Source organism: Oncorhynchus keta, chromosome 7 (assembly GCF_023373465.1).
Source record: "Oncorhynchus keta strain PuntledgeMale-10-30-2019 chromosome 7, Oket_V2, whole genome shotgun sequence".
Lineage (NCBI taxonomy): Eukaryota > Metazoa > Chordata > Actinopteri > Salmoniformes > Salmonidae > Oncorhynchus > Oncorhynchus keta.
In genome coordinates this window covers 6,335,350-6,355,244 of record NC_068427.1, presented here as the reverse complement: position 1 = coordinate 6,355,244, position 19,895 = coordinate 6,335,350, and the positions used below count along the sequence as shown (strand labels likewise).

General features: G+C 43.4%; 1 protein-coding gene across 6 annotated transcripts in view; it reads right to left on the bottom strand.

The window, feature by feature from the left end:
* Positions 1-19,895, bottom strand: part of lmo7a (LIM domain 7a) — a 128,511-nt gene that overhangs the window by 85,883 nt on the left and 22,733 nt on the right. For 3 of the 6 annotated variants that reach the window (XM_052521880.1, XM_052521879.1, XM_052521876.1), the window contains exon 1: positions 680-955. The gene's annotated coding sequence lies outside the window, so the exon portion shown is untranslated. Of the gene's footprint in view, positions 1-679; positions 957-14,653; positions 14,724-19,083; positions 19,155-19,895 lie in introns of those variants that run through there. The other 3 variants (XM_052521874.1, XM_052521875.1, XM_052521877.1) reach the window with 3 other exon arrangements.

Here is a 19,895-nt window from a genome sequence, read left to right as displayed (position 1 = left end):
CCTCAATCCTATAGAAAATGTGTGGACAGAGCTGAAAAAGTGTGTGCGAGCAAGAAGGCCTACAAACCTGACTCAGTTACACCAGCTCTGTCAGGAGGAATGGGACAAAATTCACCCAACTTATTGTGGGAATGTTGTGGAAGGCTACCTGAAACGTTTGACTCAAGTTAAACAATTCAAAGGCAATGCTACCAAATACTAATTGAGTGTATGTAAACTTCTGACCCACTGGGAATGTGATGAAAGAAATCAAATCTGAAATAAATCATTCTCTATACTATTATTCTGACATTTCACATTCTTAAAATAAAGGGATGATCCTAACTGACCTAAGACAGGGAATTTTTACTAGGATTAAATGTCAGGAATTGTGAAAAACTGAGTTTAAATGTATTTGGCTAAGGTGTATGTAAACTTCCAACTTCAACTGTAGATACATACACGTTCACCCCAGTCACGCACGCACACACACATTCACTTGCCCAAGGAAGTATCTATCTAAAGTCTGTTAGGAGAAAGGCAAATCTCTGTTCAAAGTTAGTCTCATAACGATCCAGTCACAGATCAGTCATAGACAGCTAAAAAATATTTTCAATAGTCAATAGACAAAAATGTATTATTATATTGTCATCGGTATGTAAATATGTGTAATCTGTGTATCATATGTAGCAGCACTTACTTGACATTGACTCTAGCGGATGTGTCTTGGAGGTCTCCTGAGCGAAAGAGCTGTGCCTCTTTTAGTCTGAGGAAGACTATAACATTGTCCTGTAGAGAGACAGACAGTCAGGACTGAGAGACTGACAGGTAGAGAGGTGTGTCCACCTTCAGTCACCGTCAATAATCACTCAGGAATTCTCTGGCAGATGTGACACGCAACAGTTGGACACTTCACTGCTGCATACAAAGTTCATACCACCGGGAAGAACTGAGAAATGGGCAGGTAGGAGCGTGTGTGCGTAGCAAATAGAGTGTGACAATGCAGAACACACAAACACAGGTCGGCAGGGGCTAGGCAGCAGCCAATTAACAGCTCCAAAACTACCTGTGGGAGTGTGTTGGGCCAGTCAAAGGGGCAGGCCTTTTGGAACTAAGAAGAATGACATCAGAGCTACATTCTAGTCCCACCCCCCCACCAGCCCCAGTCATGCAAAGCAGAGCTGCCACCTAGTGAGTGTCGTCTACAACCTGTAACACACTTTCTCTCACACGTCTCTCCCTCTCCTCCCATGCTGTAGAATACCTGTGGAATCTCAGGGGTGGATGATTCTTTTGAAAACATGCGGTTGCCATGTAACAAGAGGTCAGGTGACTGAAACTAACAGCCAAATATTCCCTGTGACTTACTATTAGGGAGTGGAGAAAATATTATATTTCTGGATTCAAATAAAGAGACTCTTCGATTTGGAATTAACAACAATACAGCTCTGCGTAGATTCAGATAACCCTAACCCCTAACCATAACCTCTAACCCTAACCTCCCTAACCATAACCCCTAACCCTAACCCCCCTAACCCTAACCCTAACCATAACCCCTAACCCCTAACCATAACCCCTAACCATAACCCTAACCCCTAACCCTAACCCTAACCCCTAACCCTAACCCCAACCCCTAACCCCTAACCTGAACCCCCCCTAACCATAACCCCTAACCCTAACCCCTAACCATAACACCTAAACCTAACCCCCCTAACCCTAACCCCCACTAACCCTAACACCTAAACCCCACTAACCCTAGCATCTGAGTTCTGTATTGCAGTACTATTTGGTTTTGAACACAGTCATACGTTATCTGATATAGAAAAGTACAATCTTAAGTGAGTACATGGGGAGCTCTCTCTTCGCAGGTGATCTGGTCAAAACCATTGATACAGGTCAGGTCACCCTGTGGTGCTGTGTATAACATGTCATTATGTCTCCAGATAAACCTAAAAGATCCTAAAGGTCCTATTTATAGAATTACTACAGCTCAAAATCACCCCAAAGGACTTGATCTTTTTTTGAAGTCCATATTGATACAGAAACACTTAACATTGATTTAGATGTATTAAACCCATACGGAAGCCTAATATATTCACATATTTAAAATACAATACCTTATTTATATATGTATTCAGACCCCTTGCTATGATACTCGAAATTGAGCTCATGTGCATCCTGTTTCCATTGAGAATCATTGGAGATGTTTCTACAACTTGGAGTCCACCTGTGATAAATTCAATTGATTGGACATGATTTGGAAAGGTACACACCAGTCTATATAAGGTCCCACCCACAGTTGACAGTGCATGTCAGAGCAAAAACCAAGCCATGAGGTCAAAGGAATTGTCTGTAGAGCTCCGAGACAGGATTGTGTTGAGGCACAGAAGGGTACCAAAACATTTCTGCAGCATTGAAGGTCCCCAAGAACACAGTGGCCTCCATCATTCTTAAATGGAAGAAGTTTGGAACAACCAAGACCCTTGGCTAGGGAGGTGACCAAGAACCCGACAGTCACTCTGACAGAGCTCCCGAGTTCCTCTGTGGAGATGGAAGAACCTTCCAGAAAGACAACCATCTTTGCAGCACTCCACCAATCAGGCCTTTATGGTAGAGTTTCCAGACAGAAGCCACTCCTCAGTAAAAGGCAAATGAAAACCCACTTTTAGTTTGTCAAAGGGCACCCAAAGGACTCTGACGAAAAACAAGACTATCTGGTCTGATGAAACCAAGATTGAACTCTTTGGCCTGAATGACAAGAGTCACGTCTGGAAGAAACCTGGCAACATCCCTTCGGTGAAGCATGGTGGTGGCAGCATCATGCTGTGGGAATGTTTTTCTGCAGCATGGACTGGGAGACTAGTCAGGGTCGAGGGAAAGATGAACGGAGCAAAGTACAGAGATATCCTTGATGAAACCCTGCTCCAGAGCGCTGAGCTGAGAGCGCTCAGTACCTGGGGGCGAATGTTCAACTTCCAACAGGACAACGACCCCTAAGCACACAGCCAAGACAACGCAGGAGTATCTTCGGGACAAGCTCCTGGCCAACCTGACAGAGCTTGAGAGGATTTGCAGAGAAGAATGGGAGAACCTCCCCAAATACAGGCTGCAGCATAACAAAATGTGGAAAAAGTCAAGGGGCTGAATACTTTCCATAGGCACTGCATGCATGTAAATTCAACATATCAGAACAAGTGTCACATTCACTTGCTCTTCAAGAACCTTTGGTAGTTCATTACAGTATTACCTCTCAAGATAAAACTCAATCACTCTTGAGAAGAGACATCCAATACTCTTAGCAATTTGTCGAGTGGAGATGGTTATTTGGAGAAAACGGGAGTATACCAACTATCGTCCAATCGCTATACTCTTTTTTTAGAGAAAACATTTTATTAATGACATGTAGAGAGCTGTAACGGTTTTCTTGTGGTGAAGGAGAGGCGGACCAAAACGCAGCGTGGTTATATTGATTCATGTTTAATAAAAACAGATAAACATGAACACTACAGAACAATAAACGCGGAAAACCAAAAACAGCCCTATCTGGTGCAAACACAGAGACAGGAACAATCACCCACAAACACACAGTGAAACCCAGGCTACATAAATATGGTTCCCAATCAGAGACAATGATTAACACCTGCCTCTGATTGAGAACCATATCAGGCCAGACATAGAAATAGACAAACAAGACATCCAACATAGAATGCCCATTCGGATCACACCCTGACCAACCAAAACATAGAAACATACAAAGCAAACTATGGTCAGGGTGTGACAAGAGCATATACATAGGCCTAACTATTTCTGGAGAACAGACATACATTTCATTATTTGTAAAAAAAAAATTAAAAAGGAGCGATAGAGAGCAAAGTCTTGCATCTTGCTCATATCAATGGTCGCTTTCAAATTGATCACTTTTGTCAAGTTGGTGACCTAATGTGTTGCATTCTGGGGATAATTGTCAGACTTGCACGAACTTCACAAAATTCATGTGATCACAGGTCATGAAGTTGACTGCAAGCATCTGCAGTTGCTCTTCACCAACTTCGTCCTGCAGCCATCCCCTGCATTGTAGAAGGCTCTATTGTAGGGTGTTTTTGTTTGGCCCATGCGAACGTGACCAAAGACACGGCTGAAACAGGAACCAATTTGTACAGTGGACATTTACAAATAAATGTGCGGCGGGTAGCCTAGCGGTTAGAGCGTTGGACTTGTAACCAAAAGTTTGTAAGATCGAATCCCCAAATTGACAAGTTAAAAATCTGTCATTCTGCCCCTGAACAAGGCAGTTAACTCACTGTTCCTAGGCCGTCATTGAAAATGAATTTGTTCTTAACTTTACCTTCAATAAAAGGTTAAAAAAAATGATTAAAAAATATTTGAAGCTCTATCACTAATTGGTTGTACAATGTACACATTATGATTCCATTTTGTAAGTGTGTGACACATGTTTATTTCGTCAGTGTGTCCGACTTTCGCCTGTCGCTGATGCACCTTCCGACTTCACTCCACAACTTTTGTCTACAGTCGGTTGCATTAGCCTTACCACCCCCCCCCCCAACTAAAAACTAAACATAATTAATGATAGTTTCCATTTTAGTGTTGTTTGTTTTGTAGTCAGAGTTAGATTCAGTATACTTTCGTTTTCAAACAGATTTGTTAATTATTCATCTGAGAGACCAGGATGTAATCAATTGCAGATAGTGGATAACCGATTTCGATTTGAACAGCAGCATGTCCCGGATTGACAGAGTTGACAATACTTGATGTAGAAATGGTCACTCCGGTTATGTGAACAGGTCACGCCACGGAACTGGCAGTTAGAAGAGTCGGGAGAAGGGAATGTAGAGAGGGGAACAGAGAAGAAGGGCACAGACAGTCGGCGGAGCAGAAGCTGTAACCCTCATCGCCATGGGGGGGCATGTGTGGTCCTGAATCGAGAGCGTTAGCGCTCAACCAGACTCTGGCGGGACTGACTGTTTCTAAATCAAGTGTCAACTCCCTCCCTTTGATTTTGCAGAGAGCCACTTCAATTTACAGGAATACTCATAATAAACAATGCTAAAAGATACAAGTGTTATGCATGGCATTTTAGATCCACTTCTCCTTAATACAACCGCTATGTCAGATTTCCCAAAAACTTTACGGAAAAGCGCACCATGCAATAATCTGAGTACAGCGCTCAGACAACAAAACAAGCCATACAGATATCAGCCATGTTGTGGAGTCAACAAAGTCAGAAATAGCATTATAAATATTCACTTACCTTTGATGATCTTCATCAGAATGCACTCCCAGCAATCCCAGTTCCACAGTAAATGTTTGTTTTGTTTGATAAAGTCCATAATTTATGTCCAAATAGCTCCTTTTTGTTTGCGCGTTTAGCCCAGTAATCCAAATTCATGACGCGTGATCACTAGGACCAGACGAAAAGTAAAAAAGTTCCGTTACAGTCCGTAGAAACATGTCAAACGATGTATAAAATCAATCTTTAGGATATTTTAAACATAAATCTTCAATAATGTTCCAACCGGAGAATTCCTTTGTCTTCAGAATTGCAATGGAACGCAAGCTAACTCTCACGTAAACGAGCATGGCCAGCTCGTGCCTCTCTGGCAGACCTCTGACTCATTCCCCTCTCATTCGGCCCCACTTCACAGGAGAAGCATCAAACAAGGTTCTAAAGACTGTTGACATCTAGTGGAAGCCTTAGGAAGTACAATATGACCCCATAGACACTGTGTATTCGATAGGCCAAGAGTTGAAAAACTACAAACCACAGATTTCCCACTTCCTGGTTGGATTTTTTTCTCTGGTTTTTGCCTGCCATATGAGTTCTGTTATACTCACAGACATCATTCAAACCGTTTTAGAAACTTCAGTGTTTCTCTATCGAAATCCACAAATTTTATGCATATTCTAGCTTTTATGGCTGAGTAGCAGGCAGTTTAATTTGGGCACGCTTTTCATCCAAAATTCCCAATGCTGCCCCCTACCCTAGAGAGGTTCAAGTTTAACTAAGTCATTGGCCCACCCCTGTGAGCACAGGCATGATCTGGCATCATGGAACAGCCCTTTTCTACTGTTACGAATAAAAACAAATAAAAAACCCTCCTGAGGAAATCCTCTTCAGACCACAAAAACCTCCGTTTATGCTAAGGTTTCAATGGTTGTTGAATACCTAACCATACCACGTGCATTGGCTACAAGAGTGGAAATGGTTCAACTCTGAGACTATGATCCCGACAGAAGAGAAAATCTTAGATACTAATTACTAGTCTGCATCTAGAAATTCCGTCAATCTGGGACGCGAAGACCGACAACCGCCGAAACTTCTATTCTATAAGAGCATTTTTGAATGGTACTCTGAAGTATCCATTCTAACCACGAAAGACTTTGATCTTCAGGGAGGCAGAGAGAGAGAGACGATGATGAACTGACTCTCCAACAGAAGGACTGACGATTTCAACAGAGATCATGACAACACACTGGGCGTAAATATCTATTGATTGCAATAATTCCCGATGGAGTGAGCGTTCATGTGCAAAGGATTAGCATTTAGATGAATATAATTATCAACTGTGTAGTGACTCCTTTTTTCTTTCCCGCCCTTTTCAGTCCACACCGACTTCCCTTTGTCCACCAAGCCGTCATGTTGGCTTAGCCCACTAGGGAACCTCCCCTATCATTTCCTTGTAACCATATCTACTGGGTGCTTATGCATTTCTGTGATTATTTAGTTAGTTGGTAAATAAATGTTTAAGACAATTGGTGTATAGATGATTCATAGTAAAGGCTGGGTTCGTGCAGATAACCAACAATTTACGACATTTGGAATGTAACTAACGTGAGGTAAAGAAAATTAAATTAATTAGAAGACTAATTGATCATATATTAAAATATCTGAAGACTTATATTGGGAAAATTCTAACTTTGTAATCTGAAGATTTTCCTTGGTGCCCTGACTTCCTAGTTAATTACGTTTAAAAATACCATTAACACCTCCACCGATCAAGAAGATATTTATCCCCCTATTACCTCAGCAGGTGTCTGTTTTAATGGGTAATGGGCACCAAACAACCTGGCTCTGGTGGAGTGAGGTAGGTTGCATGTTACGGGATAGTTCTGGGGGAGTCCACTGGTTGGTAAGTACCGTGTAGTTACTATTGACTATTTACACCCATAGCGCTCTAGTATGGGTGCCAGCCTGGAAGCCGGTCTGTTTCTGCTTCAGCCGACATGCATGTTCGTTCTAATGCCAAACTATTTGTTTGGAGTAGTTCCCAGTAGTTCCCAGGTACCACCGGCATAGTGTTCATTAGGGCACTATGGTTTTAAAAAGCTTGCTACAGAAAATGTGTGTTTATTATTGACAAGTCCAGGTAGTCTGTCCCCGTTTCAATACATTTTTATCCCCTTGTTTAGAGCATAATGAACACGACCCAGGCTAAAAATCAGCCTCTCCTCAAGTCCTCCTCAGAGCAGATGGACACAATTAGACCCACAATGAACCCCCTTGGCTGCTGTTTGGATGACGAACCTGAGTATAAAAAGCAGTGTTTGGTAAGCTTTTAAAACGTTTGTATCCCAGTAGGGGTGTGACCGTTTAAACAACATTGGGATTGTTAACGTTTAGAAAAAATCCTTAACCTAAACCCCCCACACAAAAAATATCTAAAAATCACACTGCAGTTATTACAAAGTTACCACTAACAGGATCCGATCATCATCATAAAGGGACAAAATAAATAAACAATTACCTAACGCAACAATGCTGGAATGTTTTTAGGAGGAGATGTGAATCTGTCAAATTATTTGGCATGGATATAAAGCGCTCATCGTCATTAACAGTTGGAAAAATGTCAGTGTGAGACAGCAGTGAAGTCCTGTATGGCAATACTTTGAGAAGTTAAATGAGAAGGTGGTGAAATGCAAAGTTTGAGGTGGAATTGAGCTACAGTGGCAGAACAGGTGCTTAACCATCTGAAAGGGAGGCACCGTGAGCCCCAACCCGTTACTGGCAGCAGAATGATAATGGAAGTAGTGAGAAAATCCCTGTGCTGATTATAGAAACGATTGCAATTGATATGCAGCCATTGTCACTGATAGAGGATGTCAGCGTCAATGCCCTGATGGCATATCTAGAACCAGACTACTAGATAACATGTCGAAAACCGTGATGGCCCGGAGATGGCCTGGAGAAATTGTACAAAGCGCAAGCTCTCAAACACCATACGTAACATAAACAACAGATTGTTGGATGTAGATGAACACACTTGTATATCACTGCAATGAGCCATCACATTGATAAGAACGGGGACATGAAGTCCTGACAACCGAGAACATGGAGTATAGAGGCACACACCAGAGAACCTAAAACAACATTAACTACCATGGTTGTTGAGTGGGTGGGGGTCAGCAGTAAGTGCCGTCTGGTAGCCAGGACTGTGGTAGATTGAACTGCATTGCCCCCTAGCCGTCATGAGCAGGACCATTATCTGAATTGTGAATGATTTTTAAACTAAGATTTTTTTTTTTTTTTTTTTTTTTACAATTGTCACATCCCTAGTTCCCAGACTTTTAAAAACGTTTCCTGTGAACCAAGAAGTAAACATATCAAATAAAATGTTTATTGGTTGCGTACACAATTTTGCAGATGTTATCGCAGGTGGAGTGAAATGCTTATGTTCATAGCTCCAACAATGCAGCAATATCTAGCAATACAAAAACAACTTTATCCAAAAGTTTTTTAAAAATAACAAGAAATGAAAGACAAATGTATCAGAATGAGCAATGTCAGAGTCCAGAATATAAATAAATATATTTATGTGAATGGTGTGTATAGACAGAATGGACAGTATATGAATAAAAAAGGGGTGTAGCTACATATGATGAGCCATGACTATAATAAAGTATATACATACAGTACCAGTCAAACGTTTGGACTACTCATTCCTGGATTTTTTTTTATTTTTACTATTTTCTACATTACAGAATAATACTGTCTGCCATCTACCCGGTACAGTTCAAACTGGGATTCATCCGCGAAGAGCACACTTCTCCAGCAAGCCAGTGGCCATCAAAGGTGAGCATTTGCCCACTGAAGTCAGTTATGACACCGAACTGTAGTCAGGTCAAGACCCTGGTGAGGACGACAAGCACGCAGATTAGCTTCCCTTTAAATTCTCTGGCAACAACTCTGGTGACATTCCTGCAGTCAGCAGGCCAACTGCACAATCCCTCAACTTGAGGGAACTGCACATTTGAGTGGCTTTTTATTGTTCCCAGGACAAGGTGCACCTGTGTAATGATCATGCTGTTTAATGATAAGACACACCTGTCAGGTGGATGGATTATCTTGGCAAAGGAGAAATGCTCACTAACACGGATGTAAACAAATGTGTGCCAACATTTCTAGAGAAATACGCTTTTTGTGAGTATGGAACATTTCTGGGATCTTAAATTTCAGCTCATGAAACATGGGACCAACACTTACCATGTTGAATTTATATTTTTGTTCAGTGTAGTTGATTACCTACTAAGTTCAATACATTTTTGAATATTTTTGAATTCCGTTTTAATGTCTGGATTCCGTGATTCCGTCTGCGTTTTCTGCAGATTTTATAGGATCCTACACTCCGCCAGGGCTCTCACCTCCTCCCGGTAGGCTGTCTTGTCGCTGTTGTTAATCAGGCCTACTACTGTTGTGTCATTAGCAAACTTGGCTGAGTTCGAGTATGTCGTGTATGTCCACACAGTCATGAGTTTACACCGAGTACAGGAGGGAGGTGAGCACGCACACCTGTGGGGCCCCCGTGTTGAACATCAGTGTGGAGGAGATGTTGTTGCCTACCTTCACCACCCAGGAATATCAGGACCCAGTTGCCCAGGGAGGGGTTCAGACCCAGGGCCCTGAGCTTAGTGATGAGCTTGTTCTATGCTTCAAGTCAGGACACGGTGGCCTCAGATTCAGGTTCCTTCCCACCATTAGGAAATGTCTGCCTGGTTTTTGTTGTACTCTTTTCACACTATTTAAAACATTTAAAAAAATGTCCAGAACTGCTAGAATGAAGGAAAAAAACCATCCATGCTGAAAATGAACATGTTTGACAATGTTAGTTAAGTTTAATCTCCACTCATTGATGAAAAACAATCCCCGTACTCTCACACTACAGGTACAACAATCACCCTTTCCAGGTTGCGGTTTTGATTGAACAATGCCTTTAGCACAGCTGGCATCCCACAATGTAAGGAGTGCTCCAATGTGTCCACTGGTCTTTCAGGCTGCTCCCATTTCACTACACATATTAGCGTGGATGAATATGTAGGGAGACAATTTAGTGGAGCAGACAGGTAGATCTTCCCGACACCGACAGTATACCTCCGAGCATGTCAGCTGTCAACACGACTCCAATACTTCTTAACTCCTCAGATCTTACCAAAGCGTTCTCCACAGACATACTGTAGCCCCGATGCATTGGGAGAGAGATTGCTGTTGAACTAGAATGAACTGTCAAATGCTGATACTTGATGTGACGGAATGTTTTTGAATGTAAAGTACAGTAACCTAGGGATGGCCATTCTAAATTATTTCACTATTTGAATAATGTAGATAGTCAAAAGATATATATATTTTTTATGTCTCTACTCTTGACCAATCATAATGATGCAAAATGCCACAACAGCAGACAATGAGCAGTTTCAGGGGGCTATTCCGGTAGCTGTTGGCTAACATCAGCCTAGGTTAACAGCAACAGTGAAAGAATAATGTTCAGCATTATAGAATTGATTCTGTTCCCCAAAAAGTTTTTTTTTAAATGTTTTGCATTGATCTGTGTCAGGTCCTGTGAATCTTCCGTTGATGCTCACTTGTAGGCTAATCACTAGTGGGGTAAATAGCATAGCATTGTAAAGTTTCAAGTTTTAATGTCATATGCACAAGTATAGTGAAATGCCTCTTGCAAGCTCTCTAACCCCAACAAAGCAGTAATTAGTAACAATAAAATGAAAGAAAACAACAAGGAAGAACAAAAACACACAAGATATTCTTATAACACAATAAATGAAGCATACTATACAAACGGTTCGGGCTGACCGAAGGGCTAAATGCGCTATGATAATAAAAATGCCTTTTAATGAGAAACGCAACTCAAAATCCATAGCCCATGAGAGAGAAAATGAGCTTCATAAGAAAACAACCACTTTGTATTGTCCTCGGAACTGTAGGCTACATTAACAGTGAGCAACGGTAAACAATATCAGTCACTTGACATCTTCAGCACCAGTAGCTCAATGCGCCATAGGCTACATAAAGACTACATTCTAAAATGTGTTGTGTTATTCAAATAAGCATTTCAAAGGTCACGGTATTCGGAACCCTTGACTCTTTCCACATTGTTACGTTACAGCCTTATTCTAAAATGGATTAAATAGTTGTTTTTTCCTCATCAATCTACACACAATAGCCATAATGACAAAGTGAAAACAGAAATACCTTATTTACATAAGTATTCAGACCCTTTGCTATGAGATTTGAAATTGTGCTTAGGTGCATCCTGTTTCCATTGATCATCATTGAGATGTTTCTTCAACTTGATTGGAGTCCACCTGTGGTAAATTCAATTGATTGGACATGATTTGGAAAGGCACACACCTGTCTATATAAGTCCCCACAGTTGACAGTGCATGTCAGAGCAAAAACCAAACCATGAGGTCGAAGGAATTGTCCGTAGGCCTCCGGGACAGGATTGTGCCGAGGCACAGATCTTGGGAAGGGTACCAAATCATTTCTGCAGCATTGATGGTTCCTAAGAACACAGTGGCCGCCATCATTCTTAAATGGAAGAAATTTGGAACCACCAAGACTCTTCCTAGAGCTGGCCACTCGGCCAGAACAATCGGGGGAGAAGGGCCTTGGTCAGGGAGGTTGTCACTCATAGAGCTCCAGAGTTCATCTGTGGAAATGAGAGAACCTTCCAGAAGGACAACCATCTCTGCAGCACTCGATAAACCTATATGGTAGAGTGGCCAGATGGAAGCAACTCCTCAGTAAAAGGCACATGAGAGCCCGCTTGGAGTTTGCCAAAAGGCACCTAAACGACTCTCAGACCATGAGAAACAAGATTCTCTGGTCTGTTGAAACCAGGATTGAACTCTTTGGCCTGAATGCCAAGCGTCACGTCTGCAGGAAATCTGGCACCATCCCTACGATGAATCATGGTGATGGCAGCATCATGCTGTGGGGATGTTTTTCAGCGGCAGGGACTGGGAGACTAGTCAGGATCGAGGGAAAAATAAACGGAGCAAAGTACAGAGATGAAAACCTGCTCCAGAGTGCTCAAGACCTCAAACTGGGTCAAAGGTTCACCTTCAAACAGGAGATCGACCATAAGAACACAGCCAAGACAACACGGGAGTGGCTTCGGGACAAGTCTTTGAATGTCCTTGAGTGGCCCAGCCACAGCCCGGATTTGAACCGGATCAAACATCTCTTGAGGGCCATGAAAATAGCTCCCCATGCAAATTGACAGAGCTTGAGAGGATCTGCAGAGAAAAATGGGAGAAACTATTCAAATACAGTTGTGCCAAGCTTGTAGCGTCATACCCAAGAAGACTCAAGGCTGTAATCGCTGCCAAAGGTGCTTCAACAAAGCACTGATTAAAGGGTCTGAATACTTATGTAAATGTTATATTTAATTTTTTTTATATACATTTGCAAACATTTCTAAAAAACATTTTTTTGCTTTGTCATTATGGGGTATTTTGTGTAGATAACAAAAAAAAAAACAAAAAATATATATATATATATACACAGTTGAGGTCGGAAGTTTACAAACACTTATGTTGGAGTCATTAAAACTTGTTTTTCAACCAATCCACACATTTCTTGTTAACAAACTATAGTTTTGGCAAGTCGGCTAAGACATCTACTTTGTGCATGACACAAGTAATTTTTCCAACAATTGTTTACAGACAGATTATTACACTTATAATTCACTGTATCACAATTCCAGTGGGTCAGAAGTTTACATACACTAAATTGACTGTGCCTTTAAACACCTTGGAAAATCCCAGAAAATAATGTCATGGCTTTAGAAGCTTCTGATAGGCTAATTGACATAATTTGAGTCAATTGGAGGTGTACCTGTGGATGTATTTCAAGGCCTACCTTCAAACTCAGTGCCTCTTTGCTTGATATCATGGGAAAATCCAAAGAAATCAGACCTCAAAATAAAATTGTAGACTTGCACAAGTCTGGTTCATCATTGGGAACAATTTCCTAATGCCTGAAGGTACCACGTTCATCTGTACAAACAATAGTACGCAAGTATAAACACCATGGGACCACGCAGCCGTCATACCGCTCAGGAAGGAGACACATTCTGTCTCCTAGAGATGGACTTACTTTGGGGTGAAAAGTACAAATCAATCCCAGAACAACAGCAAAGGACCTTGTGAAGATGCTGGAGGAAACAGGTACAAAAGTATCTATATCCACAGTAAAACAAGTCCTATATCGACATAACCTGAAAAGGCCACTCAGCAAGGAAGAAGCCACTGCTCCAAAACCGCCATAAAAAAATCCAGACTACGGTTTGCAACTGCACATGGGGAGAAAGATCATATTTTTTGGAGAAACAAAAATAGAGCTGTTTGGCCATATTGACCATCGTTATGTTTGGAGGAAAAAGGAGGAGGCATGCAAGCTGAAGAACACCATCCCAACCGTGAAGCATGGGGGTGGCAGCATCATGTTGTGGGGGTGCTATGCTGGACTGGTGCACTTCACAAATTAGATGGAATCACGAATAAATAAAATGATGTGGATATATTGAAGCAATATCTCAAGACATCAGTCGGGAAGTTAAAGCTTGATCGCAAATGGGTCTTCCAAATGGACAATGACCCCAAGAATACTTCCAACATTGTGGCAAAATGGCTGGAGGACAACAAAGTCAAGGTATTGGAGTGGCCATCACAAAGCCCTGACCTCAATCCTATAGAACAATTGTGGGTAGAACTGAAGAAGTGTGTGCGAGCAAGTGCAACAAACCTGACTCAGTTACACCATCTCTGTCAGGAGGAATGGGACAAAATTCACCCAACTTATTGTAGGAAGCTTGTGAAAGGCTACCCGAAACGTTTGACCCAAGTTAAACAATTTAAAGGCAATGCTAACAAATACTAATTGAGTGTAAGTAAACGTCTGACCCACTGGGAATATAGCGAAAGAAATAAAAGCTTAAATAAATCCTTCTCTCTACTATTATTCTGACATTTCACATTCTTAAAATAAAGTGGTGAGCCTAACTGACCTAAGACAGGGAATATTTACTAGGATTAAATGTCAGGAATTGTGAAAAACTGAGTTTAAATGTATTTGGCTATGGTGTATGTAAACTCCCGACTTCAACTCTATATCTACTCAATCAATATTAGTGTAAGGCTGTAATGTAACAGAATGTGGAAAAAGTCAAGGGGTCTGAATACTTTCCGAAGGCACTGTATATGACAAATATTTGAAGTTTTTGAGCTGAACTTGATTTAGCTTGGCGTTTCGACTTCTGGGACTATTCCATTGGCTTCAAACTAAATTAAGTGCTTGAAAGTATTTTACATAGGTCTTTGACCCAGCTCTGCTTTGAATATGAAGGATGTGAATGGCACTTACCAGTCCAGCAATCGGTGTGGAGAGTCTGTTCACCCTCTTGATGATGCCTGGTTTGATCCTGTTGATCAGACTGGATGGAGAGAACGAGAGAGAGAGAGAGAAAGAAATAGTAAGAGAGTGGTCATCGGTTGCTTGCTTGGTTCTTATTACCGGGGTTGAGGAACACAAACAGTTACAATTGTCTGTGTGTGCTGCATGCGTTTACGATTTCCTTTAAAATTGTGGCCCCCTGGCTCCAATTTACATAATGGCCACGGCACTACAAGGGAAACAGGCTGAGTTTGCATCCTAAATGGCACCCTATTCCCTATATATTGGCCTATAGGGCTCTGGTCAAACTAAGTGCCCTATGTAGGAAATGGGATGCCATTTGAGAAACAGGCCGGGTCTCTAATGCAGAAATCCTGCAAACATGCCCTGCTCTCTTGAAACAACCCATTTCACTACAAGACCCACCTCTCACTTAGACTGGTCCCAGATCTGTTTGTCCTGTAGCTGACTTCTATGGTCGTTGCCATGGCAATACAGTATCTGGGACCAGGCTACCTTTCACTCTCGCTCTCCCTCTCTTCTAGAAAACAGTGTAAACTCCTATGGTAATTACAGTGTAATCAGAGGCTTAACTTTTGGTAACTAAAGCCTGTTCACCCTTATATAATAAGCAGGTGTGGCCAGAGAGCAACGCTCCTACAGTAGCAATAGGTTAGGACCACACCGAATGTGCTATGGCAGTTTCTTTTAAACTCCTACTGAATCATTTGAGTATCAAGAGCTGCCTTAATTCAAATGGAATAATATAGTTGGACAGAAGACAAAACATGAACAGCAACTGTGCAGACAATGGTGGGAAGGAAGTGATTCCATCCCTTCCTGCAGATTGCCGCCATGTATCCAGCTCCTTGGGTTGGACATGAGGGGAGAAGAGGAGAGGGAGAACAGAAGAGGGGGGTGGGGCTGAGAGGTAAGGTGGGGAGGGTAGAGAGGGAGAACAGAAGAGGGGGGTGGGGCTGAGAGGTAAAGGTGGGGAGGGTAGAGAGGGAGAACAGAAGAGGGGGTGGGGCTGAGAGGTAAAGGTGGGGAGGGTAGAGAGGGAGAACAGAAGAGGGGGTGGGGCTGAGAGGTAAGGTGGGGAGGGTAGAGAGGGAGGAGATAAGAGGGGGTGGGGCTGAGAGGTAAGGTGGGGAGGGTAGAGAGGGAGGAGAGAAGAGGGGGGTGGGGCTGAGAGGTAAGGTGGGGAGGGTAGAGAGGGAGGAGAGAAGAGGGGGGTGGGGCTGAGAGGTAAGGTGGGGAGGGTAGAGAGGGAGGAGAGAAGAGGGGGGTGGGGCTGAGAGGTAAGGTGGGGAGGGTAGAGAGGGAGGAGAGAAAGGGGGTGGGGCTGAGAGGTAAGGTGGGGAGGGTAGAGAGGGAGGAGAGAAGAGGGGGTGGGGCTGAGAGGTAAGGTGGGGAGGGTAGAGAGGGAGGAGAGAAGAGGGGGGTGGGGCTGAGAGGTAAGGTGGGGAGGGTAGAGAGGGAGGAGAGAAGAGGGGGTGGGGCTGAGAGGTAAGGTGGGGAGGGTAGAGAGGGAGGAGAGAAGAGGGGGTGGGGCTGAGAGGTAAAGGTGGGGAGGGTAGAGAGGGAGGAGAGAAGAGGGGGTGGGGCTGAGAGGTAAAGGTGGGAAGGGTAGAGAGGGAGGAGAGAAGAGGGGGGGTAGGGCTGAGAGGTAAAGGTGGGGAGGGTAGAGAGGGAGGAGAGAAGAGGGGGTGGGGCTGAGAGGTAAAGTGGGGAGGGTAGAGAGGGAGGAGAGAAGAGGGGGTGGGGCTGAGAGGTAAGGTGGGGAGGGTAGAGAGGGAGAACAGAAGAGGGGGTGGGGCTGAGAGGTAAGGTGGGGAGGGTAGAGAGGGAGGAGAGAAGAGGGGGTGGGGCTGAGAGGTAAAGGTGGGGAGGGTAGTGAGGGAGGAGAGAAGAGGGGGTGGGGCTGAGAGGTAAAGGTGGGGAGGGTAGAGAGGGAGGAGAGAAGAGGGGGGTGGGGCTGAGAGGTAAAGGTGGGGAGGGTAGAGAGGGAGGAGAGAAGAGGGGGTGGGGCTGAGAGGTAAAGGTGGGGAGGGTAGAGAGGGAGAAGAGAAGAGGGGGTGGGGCTGAGAGGTAAAGGTGGGGAGGGTAGAGAGGGAGGAGAGAAGAGGGGGTGGGGCTGAGAGGTAAAGGTGGGGAGGGTAGAGAGGGAGGAGAGAAGAGGGGGGTGGGGCTGAGAGGTAAGGTGGGGAGGGTAGAGAGGGAGGAGAGAAGAGGGGGGTGGGGCTGAGAGGTAAAGGTGGGGAGGGTAGAGAGGGAGGAGAGAAGAGGGGGTGGGGCTGAGAGGTAAGGTGGGGAGGGTAGAGAGGGAGAACAGAAGAGGGGGGTGGGGCTGAGAGGTAAGGTGGGGAGGGTAGAGAGGGAGGAGAGAAGAGGGGGTGGGGCTGAGAGGTAAAGGTGGGGAGGGTAAAGAGGGAGAACAGAAGAAAGGAGAGGAAATGCCTTGTTCAGAGTCAGAGTCATTTAACTTCCAGTCAATTCAGGAAGTACACTGAAATTACAATTATAATTCTCTTCAATGCTTTTCAATGAAGAACATTAGGAATATGAATTTGATTCACTTTCTAAATTGAAATGGAATTGACCCCAAACCTGATTATTATTTTAATCTTATCTTTCTCACTTTATAATTATATGGGAAGGACTTTTTTTGTATGAAATGTGTGACTTGATTTTATTTAAGAACAGAAGGAGAGGAGCCGAGAGAAGAGAAAAGCTGGCAGACACGGAGGTTCCAACTTGAATGTCAGGTTTTGCTCTTACTAATGATCTAGGAGAGTGTGAAACACTGACCTTTGTGATCAGGTCATTGTAATGAGAAATTGAAACACGAAGAAACCATCCATCTAGGAAAATGGATTTTAAACATAGAAGTGTGATGGTGTAATGAGTTTGATAAGATTTATATGATCAAGTATCACCATTTTTGATGCCTTGTTGTGCCATTGCTGATTAGGTTAAGCCAACAATGGTTAGATAGTTCAGGGCTTCATCCGTCAGTAAACATACCTACTACACAATGCAGTTCTCACATAATACATGGGTTATTTTGGTTTGGAGTATGACAACTTGCAGTGGAATATTTAACACTGGAGCCTGGTCCCTGATGCGTTTGTGCTGTCTTGCCAACACCTGCGGTTATTGTAATGCAAAACATGACAACTACCATAGGAGTTGACTATAAAGCACAAACAGATCTGGGACCAGGCTAATAGTACTGAAGACTACTTCCATAGAAATTGAGAAAACATTGAGAAGTGCCTGACTACGTGTCTGCCATTCTCCTGAGGGTGGTAAAAAGGAGAGTCAGGTTGAGATCAGCAGAATGAGGGTCTGTCTGTCTGTGCTTTAGAGTGAACCGCCCAAGCGGTCAGGGAGATTTAGCAACGGCCTGTGGTAATTACAGCCCTCATCTGAGTCACTGAAACAACACCATGGTGTAAGGGCACAGCAATAAAGCACAAACACACACACACACACACACACACACACACACACACACACACACACACACACACACACACACACACACACACACACACACACACACACACACACACACACACACACACACACACACACACACACACACACACACACACTTCATAACATCTCCTTCCACATGAGTTAAGTGTTCTGAAATTCATCAAGGTTAATCCAGCACTGCTTTGCTTTCCACTACAGCAATCCCAATTACTCCACAGCCTATCACCCCACCCCTTTCATTAAAGAAGTCAAGATGGCACCCAGCCCTCTCCATCCCAATCACATTTGTCTCACAGGCAAAACCATCCACCTTTAAAATACAGTACAAGACATCATAGCAAAACAAGACGGGACAGGAAACTAAATTATCTTTGTGGGGTTCTACTAGTAACATTCTGCTCTGGGAAATCTAAGTAACAAGACATCATAGCAAAAATAAGACGGGACAGGGAACTAAATTATCTTTGTGGGGTTCTACTAGTAACATTCACATGGAAGTAGTAGAGGTCTGGGGAGGGGCAGAGAGGGAGGAGAGACCTACTTCACATGGAAGTAGTAGAGGTCTGGGGAGGGGCAGAGAGGGAGGAGAGACCTACTTCACATGGAAGTAGTAGAGGTCTGGGGAGGGGCAGAGAGGGAGGAGAGACCTACTTCACATGGAAGTAGTAGAGGTCTGGGGAGGGGCAGAGAGGGAGGAGAGAGACCTACTTCACATGGAAGTAGTAGAGGTCTGGGGAGGGGCAGAGAGGGGAGGAGAGACCTACTTCACATGGAAGTAGTAGAGGTCTGGGGAGGGGCAGAGAGGGAGGAGAGAGACCTACTTCACATGGAAGTAGTAGGGGTCTGGGGGAGGGGCAGAGAGGGAGGAGAGACCTGGGATAAGCAGGAGTACTTACTCACACAACAAAACTCAGTTCTCCAGCGCAGATCGGAAGTTGTCGCTCCCCAAAAAATGATTGGTTACTCCCTGTAAATGGGATGAAAAGACGGAGAGAGAGACTTAGTTAACCTAGAGAAGAAAGTTAGGATGTAGACAACAGTAGGAAGCTCTGCGTTGCTCTTTCCTTCTCAGTCTCCTCCACTAAATTCCTGCAGAGTGAAAGTTCAGTTCAGGTTTCAGAGTCTGAGTCAGTGAGTAACTTAGTGTGTTTTCTCCTATAAAAAGGTCCCCAGTCAACAGAAAGGGGGAGTGCTATAAACTGTTCTGGAGCCAGCCAGGCAGACCACAGGGGCTATAAGCTAGCGTCTAGAGTAAAGAGGAACACACACACACAATGTTACATCCTCATGCCTTTCCCATGATCTCAAACCACTGCTGCAGGAACACAGAGCAAGAGAAACAGGCCATTGTTGTGGTCAAAACACACAGACTGGAACCTTTTGGGGAATATTCAGAGGTGGAAACTTTCAGTGGGAATTAATGGAATATATGGCAATTAACAGAAATATATGTAAATCAACATTAATACCATTTAAATGTAGATGTTTTTTGCATTGGACATATTTACCATATCATATGGAGACAGAAACAGAAACATTTTACCTTATCATAAGTAGACAGAATTGCAAACCAATAGAAGAAAAAAACACTATTTAATTACGAATTGAACTTTAATTAAATTAGTTAGTTGACATGGGATGATTTCACTGAACATCAAAAGGGAACATTGAATGATCCATCGTATCTCCCAAAAACATTTTCGACATA